The 16,326-nt window shown below is 36.5% G+C and overlaps 1 long non-coding RNA gene across 1 annotated transcript; it reads left to right on the plus strand.

The window, feature by feature from the left end:
* Nucleotides 1–461: 461 nt before the first annotated feature.
* LOC135153872 (uncharacterized) lies at nucleotides 462–8,414 on the plus strand. Its single transcript, XR_010293348.1, has 4 exons — nucleotides 462–588; nucleotides 3,957–4,139; nucleotides 5,469–5,565; nucleotides 6,200–8,414. It is a non-coding gene; the product is annotated as an uncharacterized LOC135153872 (long non-coding RNA).
* Nucleotides 8,415–16,326: the final 7,912 nt, after the last annotated feature.

Consider the following 16,326-nt stretch of genomic DNA (forward strand, 5'->3'; position numbering starts at 1 on the left):
TCTTACTGGTCTTCCTGGTTTTTCCTTCTGGGTAGCCCATTGTGTGGTAATGTAAATTCAAATATGTGGTATTTTTGTGGTGTTATGCTCTGCGGTAAATCAAACTTACCGCATGAATGCAATACCACATGATGCTATTGTGTGGTAATGTCTATTCAAATATGTGGTATTTGTGTGGTATTGTACGTTATACTGCTGTGGTAAATCAAAATTACCACATGAAAGCATATGTTACCACATTAGCCCATTGTGTGGTAATGTCAATTCAAATATGTGGTATTTGTGTGTTATTGCCCTTCTGTTGAAAATCAGAAATACCACACAAAAAAGTTATCACACCCATAACTTAGACCCCCCCTCAGCTCACCCCCTATCAAAATTAAAAATTGATTCGCCGGGGGGGGGGGGGCGGTGACAGGCTTGCGCATGCGCACTTACCGCCAACATTTGAAAATAATTCCGTTGCGTTGCAGTTTATTGAGCTCCATCGAGAAGTGTGACGAAGAAGGCCGTTAATAATTCAACTACTTAAAGAATACGGGTTAGATATGGACAACGACTTCGAAGACATTTGCAGTAGGCTAAACAGTAAGTTAGATAACCATTTTCTATGATTTTCTTTTCGTAGTTTGTTAAATGCCCCGGCTTGCAACTAGCTAAAGATTTCGTCAATGAAAATGACATGTAATGACACTGGCAATCCCGTCCTGTCTAACCGGGCGCTCGCCCGGCCCCGAGCGCCTACTCGCTGCTGTGATGTCAGATGTGGACCACTGGCTGGTGGTCTCAAAGTCTGCACACAGCACACCAAACGATTTGAGTTTAGATTTAACGTGAATTTCCTATTATTTTACAAAATCTTTCAATTGATGATGTTCCTTGTATTCTTATGAGTAAGTGTGCAAAAAGTTTCATAAAAAATTGAGAGAAATAATTGATTTTCTTGGGAAAAAATCTCGGCCAGTCATGGTCATTTTGCACTTGTTCACTGCAACCACCCTCAGTCAGACCGCAGGTCCCTATGCTAATGAGCAAAAAGGCCAGATTCATCCAAATCATCTCGTGGCTGAATCCTCCTCCTTGCGAAATCTCGTGATTCGTGAGATTTTCTTTCTCTAAGAATTTACCTGTTTTAACCTCAAGTTAAATGAAATATTATTGCACCATCAGATAGAGTAAATGTTACTCTTTCATATTGGTCATTTGTTTCGTATACAATATTTCGTTAAAAAAGTAAATTTCTGGCCTGAAAATGTGCCTCAAAACTGAATTTTCTTCCTCTGTTTTCTTTTGCAAATTGTGCAAAACTTTTTATTTTGAGCCTCAATGATATCTATATCACCATAAAGCTGAACTTCTGTACTTTTTCACAATGCCACTCTTGATATGCGGCACCTTTTAATCGGGTCAAGATCACACTTTTCCCACCAAGGTACATGACGAGATTTCTGAAATTTTGTACTTGCATGAAATCCAGACTTCTGATTGGCTGGATAAGGTTCACAGAACAACAGGCGCGGGGTATTTGAGGAGATTACCACATGGGAAGTGTGACCTTCCCATGAACACAGGCACTGGAACCGTTGGAATTTGCCACTGTGTGGTCTCTTTGACCAATCAGAGTGCAGTATTCTTGTTTTCAAGCTGCTTTATGTACTTGGCAAATGAAAAGTGTGATCTTGACCCGATTAAACCAATTCTTATTTTGAAACCTATATCATTTTAAAGCATACATATTCAGCTTTATCATGATCTAAAAATCATTTGGGCTCAAACAAAAATAAAGTGTGAAAATAGCAGCTTTTGTCAGGTGAAAATAATTATTTTGTAGCATATTTTAGATCAAGATTTTAACCTATATTACAAAATCTTTGAATAAATTCAAACACATGACCTGAAAGAATGATTCTTCTTCTTTACAATGACACCAAATTCATGAAATTCGATGCACAATTAAAGCAGCAATGACCGAATGAAAAGAGGTGTTTTGATCCGCATCAGGCTCATTAAATATGCAAAACATCTCAAGTCATGAATATCACTTGGATGAAAGAAGCCACTTTCTTGGGACCTGCCGTCTGACTGCCCTGCCTGTGGGGAAACTACAGGTTGGACTATGGCATGCCAATGCTGTACAGAACACACACTTTAAAAATGATTAAAATATCACTTTTGTGACCAAAATTACTAATTTCCATACAGTTGCAATTTATTTTTCATTAGTAACTTGGGAATAATTTTTGTATTCACTAGAGCGCTCAAAAACTTGAATTTTGGGCATATTTTTGTGCACGCCCTCTATTGGTGGAAAATAATATGGCATTTTAATTAAGAAAAAAATAATTAAAAGAATCAAATTTACTTAAGGGCCAAGTTGTATGACCAATAGGTGTAATGGAAACTGTTGGTGTAAAAAAATAAAGCATTTGTCCCCCCAAAAAAGAGAAAATAAGCCAAACATTGCCATCCTTATTTTGCCACACATGGAGATGTAACTGAGAACAAGGTTATACCTAGACCAAAAGCTTCGGTCTCCGTTATGTTGGTTGTTCAGCTGAACTCCGTTGGCTTCACTCACCAAATACAGAGACCGAAGTTCTAGCGCGATCTGTACAGGGGACTCAATGGCCATATGTTTATGTGTATTAAGTTCGGATAAAACAGGGCAGTGAAGTTGCGCGACAGCCGAGGTAAGTCACTGTTTTTGTTCCTTTTCACTTGATTTTCCCCGTTTTTTGGCAATTAATGCCAAGAGGGAATATTAATTTGCATTTCGGTCGCGTTAATTTTCAAAAGTTTGATTCATTAAAGACAAAAATTGAAGAGCCCCGACGGGGGGATTTTGCATTGTAAGTCCCCTAATGGTGGCTGCACGCTAGCGAGCCGTCTGTGTATGAGGAGAAATTTTAAAAATAAAAAAATGTTTAAAAACTCCTCGAAACAGACGGCTGCCAGCTGTCTAGGTTATACCATAACCTTGTTCATTGAATGAGTGGTCATTTTGATTGAACAAAATGATTAGTGGTAGGATGGGGGTCGGGTGTCCGGAAACCTTTTGAAGCCTTCTTTTTTGCCTTTGGATTACACAAAAAATATGAATTCAATACTTTTAATCATCTTCTATTTTGTTCCTTATAAATAATATTTCCTAACATTTTGTACTAAAAATTGATGGAACTTCGCTTGTAATTTTTTCCAAATGACCTTCTAAAATTGATCGTCCGGACACACAACAACTGGGTAATACTAATAGTGGCCGATGTCTGCGCACCTATTCACTTTACACAGACCTATTACACATGATGCGAAGATTTCGATAAGAAAGCAGTCACAGAGGCTGCATTTTGAGGCCGTCACATGAAATGCCCAGGAAAGAGTTCCACTTCCATATGCAATTCCAATGCACCCCCCACCAACATGATCAAAAATAAGATTGTTGAGACTTAATTCCATTCCAGTTCGTTCATTTAAGATTTTTCTATAATTTTTTTTTTACCGTTGTGTTGGCACCTACATGTAAGTTGGGACTTGAGATCACCTCGTTTTTTTTGCAGTCAAGACCTGTTCCTGCTATGCTAGCGAGAAGTGCTGATACCGGAAGGGGTATTTTAACGATTATCAGCCAATAGTTCGACTAGACTTGACTCACAGAGTGACACAGACCCTTGAGTAAATAAACCGATGTCTATGGACAATTACACACACTAGATACATCCATACATGCTCGAAATTTGACGGAATAAAGCCATATTTTAGTATGTATTTCCACTCCTAGTACTATCCACTCCCCCATCATATATGTTCTATATTGTGCTAGATATATTATTCTGAACCTTCTTCATGTTTTTCAATGTTAGGGGAGTGCATATGGAACTCTTGCCAATGCCCTAAATTCATTATTTTCCCACCATTTTGAGTCGGATTTTTTATGAATAGATCTGTTTATGACATTTCAGGAGAAAGAGAGGGAGACCCAAAACTACCTGTCCTGGCATCACATTTGAGGAGAAGAAGTCGGTGAATATGACCTAGCCCGGGGGAGTTTCCAGAAGAAGGCCCAGAACCACCGGCCGCCAGGAGTGGAGGTCCTTTGTTGTTGCTCTACATGTCAGGAGGCATCGGGCAGTAGGTAAGACTAAGTAAGTACAGTAGGCTCTTTCAGGTGTAAAGTTTATTTTTTGTTTGGAGTCGTTGCATATCTTCCATTATCAGAATCGCGCAGATTCGGATGTGCGCAATCTTGGGGCACCTTATCTGTCGATGGTCCTAACTGTACTTAGAGGACTCTGTGATGATATTTTTATCATTTTTACATTGTACCAGGGGTATTTTTATTCACGGAGCCTAGACAAGTCTCTGTTGCCTGTAGAACTTGGTACACAAAGATGGATTTCCGTAAAAAATCCACCTTTCCCACAATAATTTTTGGGCAAACATTTAATTTGTCCAATTTGTAAGCCTTTGTAATCTAAATATAAAAAATTAAGGCTTAAGAAATGTTAATTGTAAGCAGGTAAACATTTTGAAGGATCACTTGCTTGCAATTCCCAAGCTATATAACACAATGACATGACCTTTAACTGGAGTGACGTCCATATGCAAGAAAATACAGAGAGAATTGGTGCAAATGCATAGCTGATTGTGCTAGTATTAGATTCCAGGCTGACGTGTATCGGTTTGGACGTTCTAATGACAAGTTTAAGAGTGTAATTTGGCGCTAATAGAGTTTCGCAACGGTTGATCTGGCGATGCCAGAAAACTAATTTCACCTCAAAATTTGTCAGATTTTTTGGCCAAATATCTATTCAATTTAATGTGTTCTAAAACTACTAAAGATTAAGTATAAGAATAATAATATATTCATAGGCCTACCGATAGTAAAATAAAAAAAAATAATGTAAGGCCTAACTTAACCACATTTAGGGCCTATTACTATTGTATATTTAAAGCTTTTATACAGATTGTCTTTAATTTGTGGAAGTTAAAAATCAAGATGATGATTAGATCTAGAATTCTCAGATCTAAAAATTAGACCATAACTTACCTTAAAAATCCTGCAAAATTTTCTAAATGCCTCATTTTGCCAGCCACATTTGAAAGGGTTCCTGCCCATTACGAAAGCTATGCACTTTAAAAGATTCATATTATTATTGTTAAAAAGACAAAAATTGAAGTGACATAAAGTAAGCTGCAAACAGTTGCTGGATACTCTTTGCATTAATATGTTCCTCACACTGACACTGCTGTTACAGTTCCATGTAAAAATTGAACATTGAAATTGCATGCACATTAATGAGTGGCACATGCAAAGAATTACTTGTAGGACCCTTAGGCTTACTACACCATATATTTTGCGTCTTACCTACTGTGCATGTGCCATGGCTGGGACATGTACTTGTAGATTTTGCAATTTCTTGGCATGATTGAGGTTAACATTTTAATTTTTTTTTTCTCTCTCTTTTTTGCAGCCCTGGTAGAAGCACCATCTTGATACTATCATTCAAACTCTCATCAGCTGTATCATTATAGGTGGACTAAAAGAACAATATTCATGCAGATATAATGGTGAGTACAAATTTATCCTTTTTGGAAGGTATTTTTTATTATTATTGTGTTATTTTGATTACTGTATTTACATGTGCATGAACATGAGATGCAGTTAAATAATTTTGATTTTGTAACCACTCTGATACAAAGCTTGTGTAATGCTCTTACAAGGTTCATGTTGTTGTCAATTCAAACGTAATAGATAGGCATAAGTGAAACATCAACACCTAATGTGCATTTATGATCACATCAGAATTGATCTTCGTTATGTGAAATTGGCAACTTGTAATTTCTTATTCAAACTGATGGAATTATCCCATAACCATTTAAAACACATTTTAAAAAAGCATGAATTAAAATCATGTTTAATTAAAATTAATATTTAAAAAAAAAAAATTTACTCTAAAATGTCCTTCCCTATACAGAGATGGTTTGGAGGTGCAGCAGATCTTGAGGGCATCAAGTCCCCTCCCTGGACTTGACTTTACATGTTAATATTTGAAGTATAAATATGTAACAAACCCCACATTGTTTTTAAATCATTTTTTAAAAAGTTTGGAAATTGATATTGAAACCATGTAGTTTTTAATGAATATTAGATAGTTAATGCAGGAAAGGCTTTTATGTTTATCTTCTTCTGTTATTTTTGCAGATGCCTTAAGTTGAAATGGAAGGTGTCCTGAATCTGCACCCATTCATCTGGTTTCGTAATTCCTTTCATAGTGCTATTGGAACCTGCTCCCTACCAGTATAACATCAAACAGATCGGAAGAATAAAGGCCAATGGGAAGTGCCTTTTATATTTCTACTTGCCACAAAGCAGTCCATGGTTTAGCGCAATCTAAACTGGACTATTGTAATGCTCTTCATGCTTGAATTAGGGCGATCTGGACTGACTGCAGATAGTACAGAATGCTGCATCTATTGTGCCATTTGCCATACGCCAACTTCGCTGGCTGCAAGTCAAGGAAAGGATATACATGAACATTAGTGTCCGTCTCCTGATTTTCAAAGTCAATGACAGAGATCCAGATTACATGTATTATAAGGAATCCCTTGTGCGTCATTTTCATTCTAGGCGCACTTGCCTTTTTATTTTTGTGATCATTACGCACCTACAAATTAGCTACTGGTGATGCAACTTTCTCCACTACTGCTCCAAGGCCATGGAATTAGCTCCTTCCTCTCCTCCAGTTGTCAACAACCTTGGATCAATCCAAATACAATTTGAGAAGACCTACCATATTCCTGATCTTTGCTCTGTACTTACAACAATACTGTCACTGCCTGGTAATTTGAATTTTTTTAAATCTCATGTGCTGACTAGGATGGCGTCTCAATTCATCCAAATTAGACAAGGGATAATAAAGTAATGTATGACATTCTAACCTCTGCATTATTTTGGTGAAAGAGCTCTAAGCATATGCAAGTAGCAAGCTGATGATGTCATACTGACGTACATTGTACATGTACACGTATCCCCAACTTATTATTTTGTATATAAAATTGTGCATTTAATTTTGTTTACCAAGAATGAAAGAAATCGGATTGTAAACTGTACTGATGTGACTTACCTATATTGATTATTGCTGGAAGTTCTTTTGCTACATGGGATTGGAAGACATATTTATTACACACATGAAGTAAATTATTATTTTATCTGGTAACATGAGAACAAAAAAAATGTGGGCATGATATCATAAACTTACATGTATCTACTTGCATGTGTTGATGACCAATATTTGTGTAATTATTTTTTTTTTAGTTTTATCTGATTTTGATAAAATTTTCACTTTTTTGCATGGTAAAAATTACTTTATTTTAGATTATGTTGAGCCCGGATCATATAAAAGTACAACTTTAAAGATAAATTACCAGTTGTAGTAACAATCTTAAAATGAGTTCGAACAGAATCCAATAGAATTACCAGCAAAATATAAAAGATATGTGCCATAATTATAGCTCGGGAAGAAAATGTGTAATTGCCGAGAAATGAGCAAAATAAGCATGTAATTCTATCAAATGTCAGGTATTTTTCAAATCAATCATAATACACTGTCCTGTCCCACATATGCTTTTCTGTGTTAGTGATCATCAGAATAATTGATTTTAAGTTCAAAATTAGTAATTTTACAAAGATACAAGTTTACATTAATGTACCAGATCTAGAGATTATGTACAATGTTTTGACAATTTCTCATGAAATAATTGTTTGCTGCAACTGCTGTCTTTTTAATACCTCTAAGTGATAGTGTAATACAACCACAAACTTTTCTTAAGAATTAATGTACATGTATGATTCTTTCACCCAAATTTACATGCATTGATACTGTTGACTACTTGCCAAAAGCCTTTTTTTTAAACGATGTACATGCTTTTATAGACGACCTGCCAAAACATTGTATTGTATATATATTCAAGGACCAACCAAAAAGAGATGAATAAAATGTTTGAAGGAAATTGAAATTACTTTAAAAATGATAGCTGTCAATGCAGTATTATTACAGGGTTCCCACAGTCATGGAAAATCCTGGAAAAAATTGGTCATGGAAAGTCAGAACTATGTGAAAAGTCATGGAATTGCATTTACCTCTTGGCTATGACAGCTTTCTGGTTTTTTATGTCTCACAACTCTCATACTCTGTGATTGTACTCTACTATTATAATTGGTGTTCATGATCATAACATGTCTGATTTTGTAAACTGTGCCAGAAAGGAATTAAGTCATGGAAAGCAGCAATTTAGTCATGGAGAGGTCATGGAATTCTGTTTTCAAATTTCTGTGGGAACCCTGAATAGGTTTGTGCACTTGACACAGTGTGCACTACAGATGAACTTTGTAATGCCATATAAACCAGTACAATATCTTAAAGGAAAATAAAACCCAAAATATAATACCACATGATACCATTGATAAATACAGGACAATGAAAATGAATCCACTCATATACCCCCAATCCGATTTCCCAGTATGGAGTACCACCTTTTCAAAGTTGGCATCTTCTGGTTCGAAGTCTATGGATGGAGATTATTCCGTCAGCGACGAACTACATCTCTAAACGTTTGGGCATTATATATTCTATTTCATCGATAATAAATCAAATGTACAGATAAAACTCATAAAATATTAATTAAAATATGTTTAATATTATATGATAGGTTCAAATTACGACTTGATGAGTTTTAATGATAAAAATTACACCCTAATCTAAGATTTACAAATTGGCAGCGAAAATCAATCAGAAATTGGGGTGTAAATCTTATCATTAAAACTCATCAAATTGTATTTTGAACCTACCATATATTAAACAAATTTTAACTAATATTTTTATGAGTTTTATCTGTACATTTGATTTGTTATTGATAAAATAGAATATATAATGCCTAAACGTTTAGAGATGTAGTTCGTCGCTGATGTAATAATTTTCTAACTAACCCCGCGAAAATGGCGACCTCCATCCAGAAACTTCGAACCATACTGTAAGAGGCCAACTTTGAAAAGGTGGTACTCCGTAATTGGATTAGGGTATGAGTGGATTCATTTTGATTGTCCTGTATTTCTCAATGGGATCATGTGGTATTATGTTTTGGGTGTTATTTTCCTTTAATTCAGATATTACATGCCAGGGTATTTTCCTAGTTTTCATTTATTTTACAGGGCCACATGGCCTTATTTTAGTTTCCCTTTTTTTCATTTTCAAATGATTTAGCATGTATTACCCTTTCTTGTTTTTATTGAAAGGCATTCTGTATTAACTGTTTATATGTATTTTACTTTTATGAATGTATATTATTGCATGTATTTAATTTGTATTGTAATGAACTGTTTTTATATGATTATGGAAAATAAATGATCAAACAAACATTTTTGGTGCGTAAATTGATCAATTTATTCGTTCCTTTGAACACTATTCTAAACTGAGTGGACTCCAAATACATATTATCATCTCTCGTCTATTTCTACTTGCCCTTCGGCCTTGAAGTAAACTTGGGATAATTATGCATTTTGTTATACGCAATTTTGAGTACAGTGCACTTTGCCGCAGCTACTTATATGATATTACCTATTGTAGACACATCCTTATGTTTTGTTCATTTTCTTAAAAACGATTAAGAGTTTAATCATTTTTGTCTTTAAGCATAAAACAAAGAGTAATCAGTCCATTCTGTATGTGTGACCTGCAAAAAAAAATACAATGGTCGTTAATTTGGTTTGCTGAAAAGCCTGATAGCCTTTGAGGTAACTTTTTAAAGTATTTAGAAGAAATTTATCTTTTTTAAAAGTATTTATATGCACTGTAATTTCTTTGATAGTTACTGTTATGTTACACTGTTTGTACAGTAAAGCAGCTGTTATACATTTTTTGTCAATAGCAAATGTAAACCAGTATTGTAAATTGATGACTCTATGAGCTAAATACCAGTACTTTCTATATCACTTGTAAAATCATTTGTTGTTTGTTCATTGAAGGTGTTGTATTTTCTTAATCTTATAAAAGTCCATAGGGTCATGAACACATTCTACTGCTACCAAAATCATACCCATGATCTGTGATGTATCTAACCAGTTACCACACACATTGCAACACACCAGTTGCTACATACATTATCATGCATCAGTTATCACACATACCATCACACTAGTTACCACACACATTTTGGGTAATGACTCTGATGCATGGTATTATGTGTAGTATGTACAATATGTGTGGTAACGTGTGTGGTAATTGTAATGCATGTGGTAACTGGTGAGTGTTTACCACACACCATTTACCACACGAATTACCTCATATTTTACCACACACCAGTTACCACATGCATTACCACACACCAGTGACGTAACTGGTGTGTGGTAGTGTATGTGGTAACGCGTGTGGTAAATCGTGTGTAGTAATGCATGTGGTAACTGGTGTGTGGTAAAATGTGACGTAATTTGTGTGGTAAGGCGTGTGGTAAAATGTGAGGTAATTCGTGTGGTAACGCATGTGGTAAAATGTGAGGTAATTTGTGTGGTAAATGGTGTGTGGTAATGCATGTGGTAACTGGTGTGTGGTAAATGGTGTGGTAACTGGTGTGTGGTAACTGTCGTGTGGTAAATGGTGTGTAGTAACCATCGTGTGGTAAATTGTGTGGTAAAAATTGTTACCATAAATTAATCCCTTGTGTGGTAAATGTTACCGTATATTAATCCATTCATGTGGTATTCCTGTGGTAATGTTGTGTGGTAAATGTTCCAATTTACCACAGGACAATACCACAGGACATTACCACACAATACCACAGGACATTAAGACATAGCATTACCACACAACAATATATGTGGTAATCGTGTGGTAAAGTCCTATGGTAATTATATGGTATTACCACAGGACATTTTTGTAAGGGTAGGCCTACTGTACATAGTGTTATTATCTCTTTATATCGGAAACTTCGTTTTACCGAATTGCCATGCACTCTCTCCGACGCGGTTTGAAGTACAGCATGGAATACTACCAGCCGATGGTACACACACACACACGTTATTTGACAACTTGTCTCTGGAGCCAAAGTTCCTCGCATATAGTCTGCATGCCAGCTGTACTCAGTGTGTATTGAACACGCACGACCACGATCTAATGAATATTCATCGGCGAGAGTGACGTAATTTTACGAGTCTCCTTTCAAACTTGGTTCATAAGTGCCTACCGACTAGTCTGCAGGCACAGACCCTGATTGGAACTATGATCAACAAGTGTGCCTCCACGCAAAGACTAGCACATACAAAACTTGCTGTGAGCCTTCAGTACACAAGGCATGAGTAGGCTGCACATTCAGACCCTTAACTCGAGCGAAGGGTTTGCCCAGCAGACTACCTACCGACTGCTGCATGCTTCATACGAAGTTGTCTGCAAACAAAAACTCATATTTTACACTTTATCCAATACAGGGTCTATGTTAGAGGGAAGACTCCACGCCAAAGCTTCTGTCAGTATCAAATGATATAGCTAGCCACAATATAAAAAAGAGTGAATATAGCCTCACTACTTCGGGCTCTGCATTTATGCAATATGCGAATCGTGAAAAACAAGGGTCTGTACCTGCAGACTAGTACGACGAACGCATGGCGAGGCCATCGCCTGTGATGCGGACATCGATCGGCCCCTTGTTCGATATATTATGCTAGATCATATATCGGCGGATCCAGGGTGGGGGGGGGCCGAGGGCCCCCCCCCCCCTATTGGCGGAGCAAAAAAAAAGGGGGAAAGAAAAAAGAAAAAAGAAAAAGAAGGGGAGAGAGAGGAGAAACAAAAGAGGAAGAAAACGAGAGAATAAATTAACATGAGGGGAAGACTTGAAAATAATTAAGAAAATCTTTCATGTCACTAAATAAAATTTTCGCTCGCGCTTCACGCATTGCATTTTAGATGATTTATATATCTTGTTCATTGTGGAGTTTAATATATACAAAACATAAGTTCATCTCGGAAATCGAACTTTCATTATTTTGTGTGATTTACCAATTTAGAGGTACCTTTTCGGTCAGTTCAAAACGCCCCTTTATGAAAATTTTCTGCTCACGCTTTGCGCTCGCATTATTAATTTAAGGAAGATCCCCAATTACTCATCCTTTTCATGATTATACAAAACATGAATAGAGTAACTCGTTCAGTAGGTCTAAATCTCGAAATTTTCCGCTCGCGCTTCGCGCTTGCATTAATTGTTTAGCTATATACCTATGTTGTTTAGGCCAAAAGTGCTTAGAATTTCAATTCTTCAAGTAAAAATGTCAAAAAAAAAGGCTGGATCCGCCCTGCTAGATCATTTCGCTAGATAAAAATTATATGGCGCCACGGGGGGGGGGGGGGGCATTTGCCTCCCTCAGAAGTTTTGAACTGAACCGGAAAAATGTATAGGTCTATAATATGCTGTAAATAAAGGTAAATAAGCCCGTATATAAGCCCCATCATCTACTCAAGACGTGACTTCAAAACAGTATTTTCACTCTTCAAAATTTTGTCATCCTGTCACTGTTAACACCAAACATAAATCTCCCAAAAGGTCATACATGAATTCAAATAGTTACTGAAATCTGATCACGCTAGCGCGAAGCCCGCAGGCTTTATATGTGGGCCTAGTATGGGCCTTCTGCTTTGATTGTTCCCGCATAGAATTTCCCTTTAAATACCAGCCTCTTCAAATAGTTGTATACATCTTCACTTAATTTACATCAATTAATACCATAACATATTCAAATTTAAGCAGAGAACGAAGCAATTTCAATAGGGTGGTAATATAATAGGGGCTCATCCCAGTGTCGCATGTGGGTACAATTTTGAATAAACTGTCTCGCCAAAACACTAACATTTATAGGCCTTTAATTGACCTTTCCCCCATGTGTTTCTAGCAGTTTCTGAAAGGAATGGATTAATTGAAAACACAGCCTGATGACGAGAACAAATGAAATGGTTATCATATGAATATTGTGGGTTATATAGGCCCTATAATCGATGAAAAGTCTTAAAGTCATGATCATCACCAGAGCATGACTATGGTCCAACCATTGTCCCAGCTAGCAAGCTGACGTTGGTTGGGCCAATGCGGGGTGCCGATGTCGGCCAATGTCGCGTCGGCGAATATCGGATTCCATTAGAATACTACGTACGTACGTAATAATACTGCGTACGTACGTAATAATTATCACGTACGTACGTAATAATACTGCGTACGTACGTGATAATACTGCGTACGTACGTAATAATTATCACGTACGTACGTAATAATACTGCGTACGTACGTAATAATACTGCGTACGAACGTAATAATTATCACGTACGTACGTAATAATACTGCGTACGTACGTAATAATTATCACGTACGTACGTAATAATACTGCGTACGTACGTAATAATACTGCGTACGTACGTAATAATTATCACGTACGTACGTAATAATACTGCGTACGTACGTAATAATACTGCGTACGTACGTAATAATTATCACGTACGTACGTAATAATACTGCGTACGTACGTAATAATTATCACGTACGTACGTAATAATACTGCGTACGTACGTAATAATACTACGTACGTACGTGATAATTTTTTTTTTTTTGGTTGTCAAAAATGTCCGGTTTGGGGCTTCGTAATACGATCAGGAGGTCGAGGGGCACGGCAAGGGATCGAGGTAGGGTAAGCTAAGGAGGGTAATTCATCAAGTCCACCCCAACAAAAAGTTGATCTGAATAAAAAAGAAAAATCAGACAAGCTTAACACTGAAAATTTCATCGGAATCGGATTTCAAAAAGAAAGTTATGACATTTTAAAGTTAATTTCTCACAATAACAGTTACAGTGTATGAAATCTCTATGCATAAGCTAGGTTGTTTTGTCCCGTGGCTGGTTCCAATCGACACACCCCCGGCCCCGCCCAGATCGAGAGGCCCATTAAAAAAAGTACATTCAAACAAACGTCAGCCTAATGAGGTCATTATTCCTTATTGAAAGAACAAATTAAAAGGGAAACCATCCTCCCCGTTCCCAAAGCCGGGATCTAGGCATTTAGTCGATGATTGGCATATCGGGGTCTATATTCTATTCATTAAAACTATATTTCAAAAGTTAGTTAGAAACAAAATGTGTCAGGTTAACGATGTCATTTACATAATGGAAGACCTTAATTTCTTTTTTCTGTTAATTTCCTTCCGTTATTTAATGACCAAGTCCACCTCAGAAAAATTCTGATTTTAATGAAGATAGAAGAAAAAATCAGACATATCCATGATGCTGAAAATTTCATCAAAATCGGATGAAAAATGAGAAAGTTATGACATTTTAAAGTTTCGTTTATTTTTCACAAAATAGTTATGCACAATTTAGTCACATGCAAACGAAAGAATCGATGATGTCCGTCACTCACTATTTCTTTCTTCTTTTTTTATTATGAATTATTTCAATTTTCAGATTTGACAATAAGAACAAACTTGACTGACCCATAAAATGTTAAACAATGGTGATTCCACATGTTCAGGGAGAAATAAAGCTTTGTTTCACAAGAGAATAACTTTAATATCGATGATATATTTGCCACTGAGGGTATATGTCCCAGCAGCTTTTGAAAAAAAATATATAATTTATCACGACTCCACTTACAATTATCCACCTGCCTGCACTGTTTGAAAAGTCTACTTGAAAAAATCCACAAAATTCCTGCAGCAGAGTCTCGAGAACACCTGTAATCTTAATGCACTGTGAGTACATGCATGAATTTTGTGTAAAGAGAAAAAATGTAGTATATGTAACCTTACAAAGTTATTGAACTAAAACATTTTCCTTTTTTAAACAGACCTGTTCTGTAAAATTATAGAATTTGAACTTTCCTGTTATAACAATCTACAAAATAATTTTGTTATTTCTTTCTGTAAAATCGGGGGGGGGGTATTGTTCTTCTGTAAAATCTTTGGGTTTTTTCTAACAGTGTGTGCACGCAGAGAGCAATACCTTTACTCCCGACCAAAATAGCAAAGCATGCGTGTTACATGTATAAAATAGATATCAGATCAGTCCTTTTACGGGATAGTATGTGGAACTTCGTTTGTTGAGCTTTGATTTTATAACGAATAGAATTTAAGATGTGGTATAGCTGGTTGGTAAATTTGATATAAATTTTATAAAGCGTGCCGGCTCTTTGCGTATTCAGATTATGATTCATTAGATTTTTTTTCGTTAACTTGATTGCAATCAAATACATTCAGAAGGTTTGCATGCTCCCGGTGCATACTCAACCAGAAGAGGCCGCAATCCCATGCAGAATGAACCCCCCTTTCCTACTCTGTAAAGTTTGTCCTGATTTTTATGATGCTCTATAGACTGGGAAAAATTTTACCCAATATTGGGTAAAAAGGAAACATGCACGTTTGCTGTGTATTTGTTTTTACCCCATATTAATAATCATATTTTACATAGCATTTAGAGAGCGCATTTTATCTAGTTTCCTATTCAGAGGCGCAGAGGGATAACTGTATCATTTATTAGTTTAAAAAATTGTTCGCTTCTCTTTAATGTCTCTTTAATTTATCTCCCATCAGACTAGAGCCTCACATTCTAAAGAAAAAAAGGTTTACCCAATATTGGATAAAATGAAAATGGGAACATGCATGTTGGTTGGGTAAACAGTTACCCCATAGTTTGATTACGCAATGTTGCACTCTCATCAACAATATGCAATGCCAAGTCTATAGAGTCATTCATGCCAACCTTAAGACAAATCGATTCTCATCATATTTCAAATAACACCCCCCCCCCCCCATTCTGTGTATAGCACCATGTACCACTGAGCTCTTATTTTTTCATGCACCAAATTTTCACGGGATGGACTCATATATACTTCCCAACAGCATCAGTAGCGTACGCAGGGGTTGGTTACAGGGGTTCAACCCCCCCCCCCCTCTTAATTGAGTTTGATTCCCATCCCCACCCCCTAAAACTTTATGGTGAACACTTTTTTTTTTGCTTGTAATTTTTTTTTTTTGGGGGGGGTAGAAAACGACCTAACATTTGTGGTGAAGACTTTTTTTGTCAACATTTCATTCAGCTTGCAACCCCCTCCCTCCTTTCAAAAATCCAGGGTACGTTACTGAACATCATTATGGGGTAGTTAGGTCTATTAGCCCGATTCATGATCCACAATATTAATTCCCTCTATACATTCCTTTTATCACCCTGTTTATCTACTGTATTTCCTCTCATAATGATACTGGTACCCACTTTCTGCATAATTTACAATGCAGCCATAATAAGCCC

The sequence above is a fragment of the Lytechinus pictus genome, chromosome 4, assembly GCF_037042905.1.
Source record: "Lytechinus pictus isolate F3 Inbred chromosome 4, Lp3.0, whole genome shotgun sequence".
Classification (NCBI taxonomy): Eukaryota; Metazoa; Echinodermata; class Echinoidea; order Temnopleuroida; family Toxopneustidae; genus Lytechinus; species Lytechinus pictus.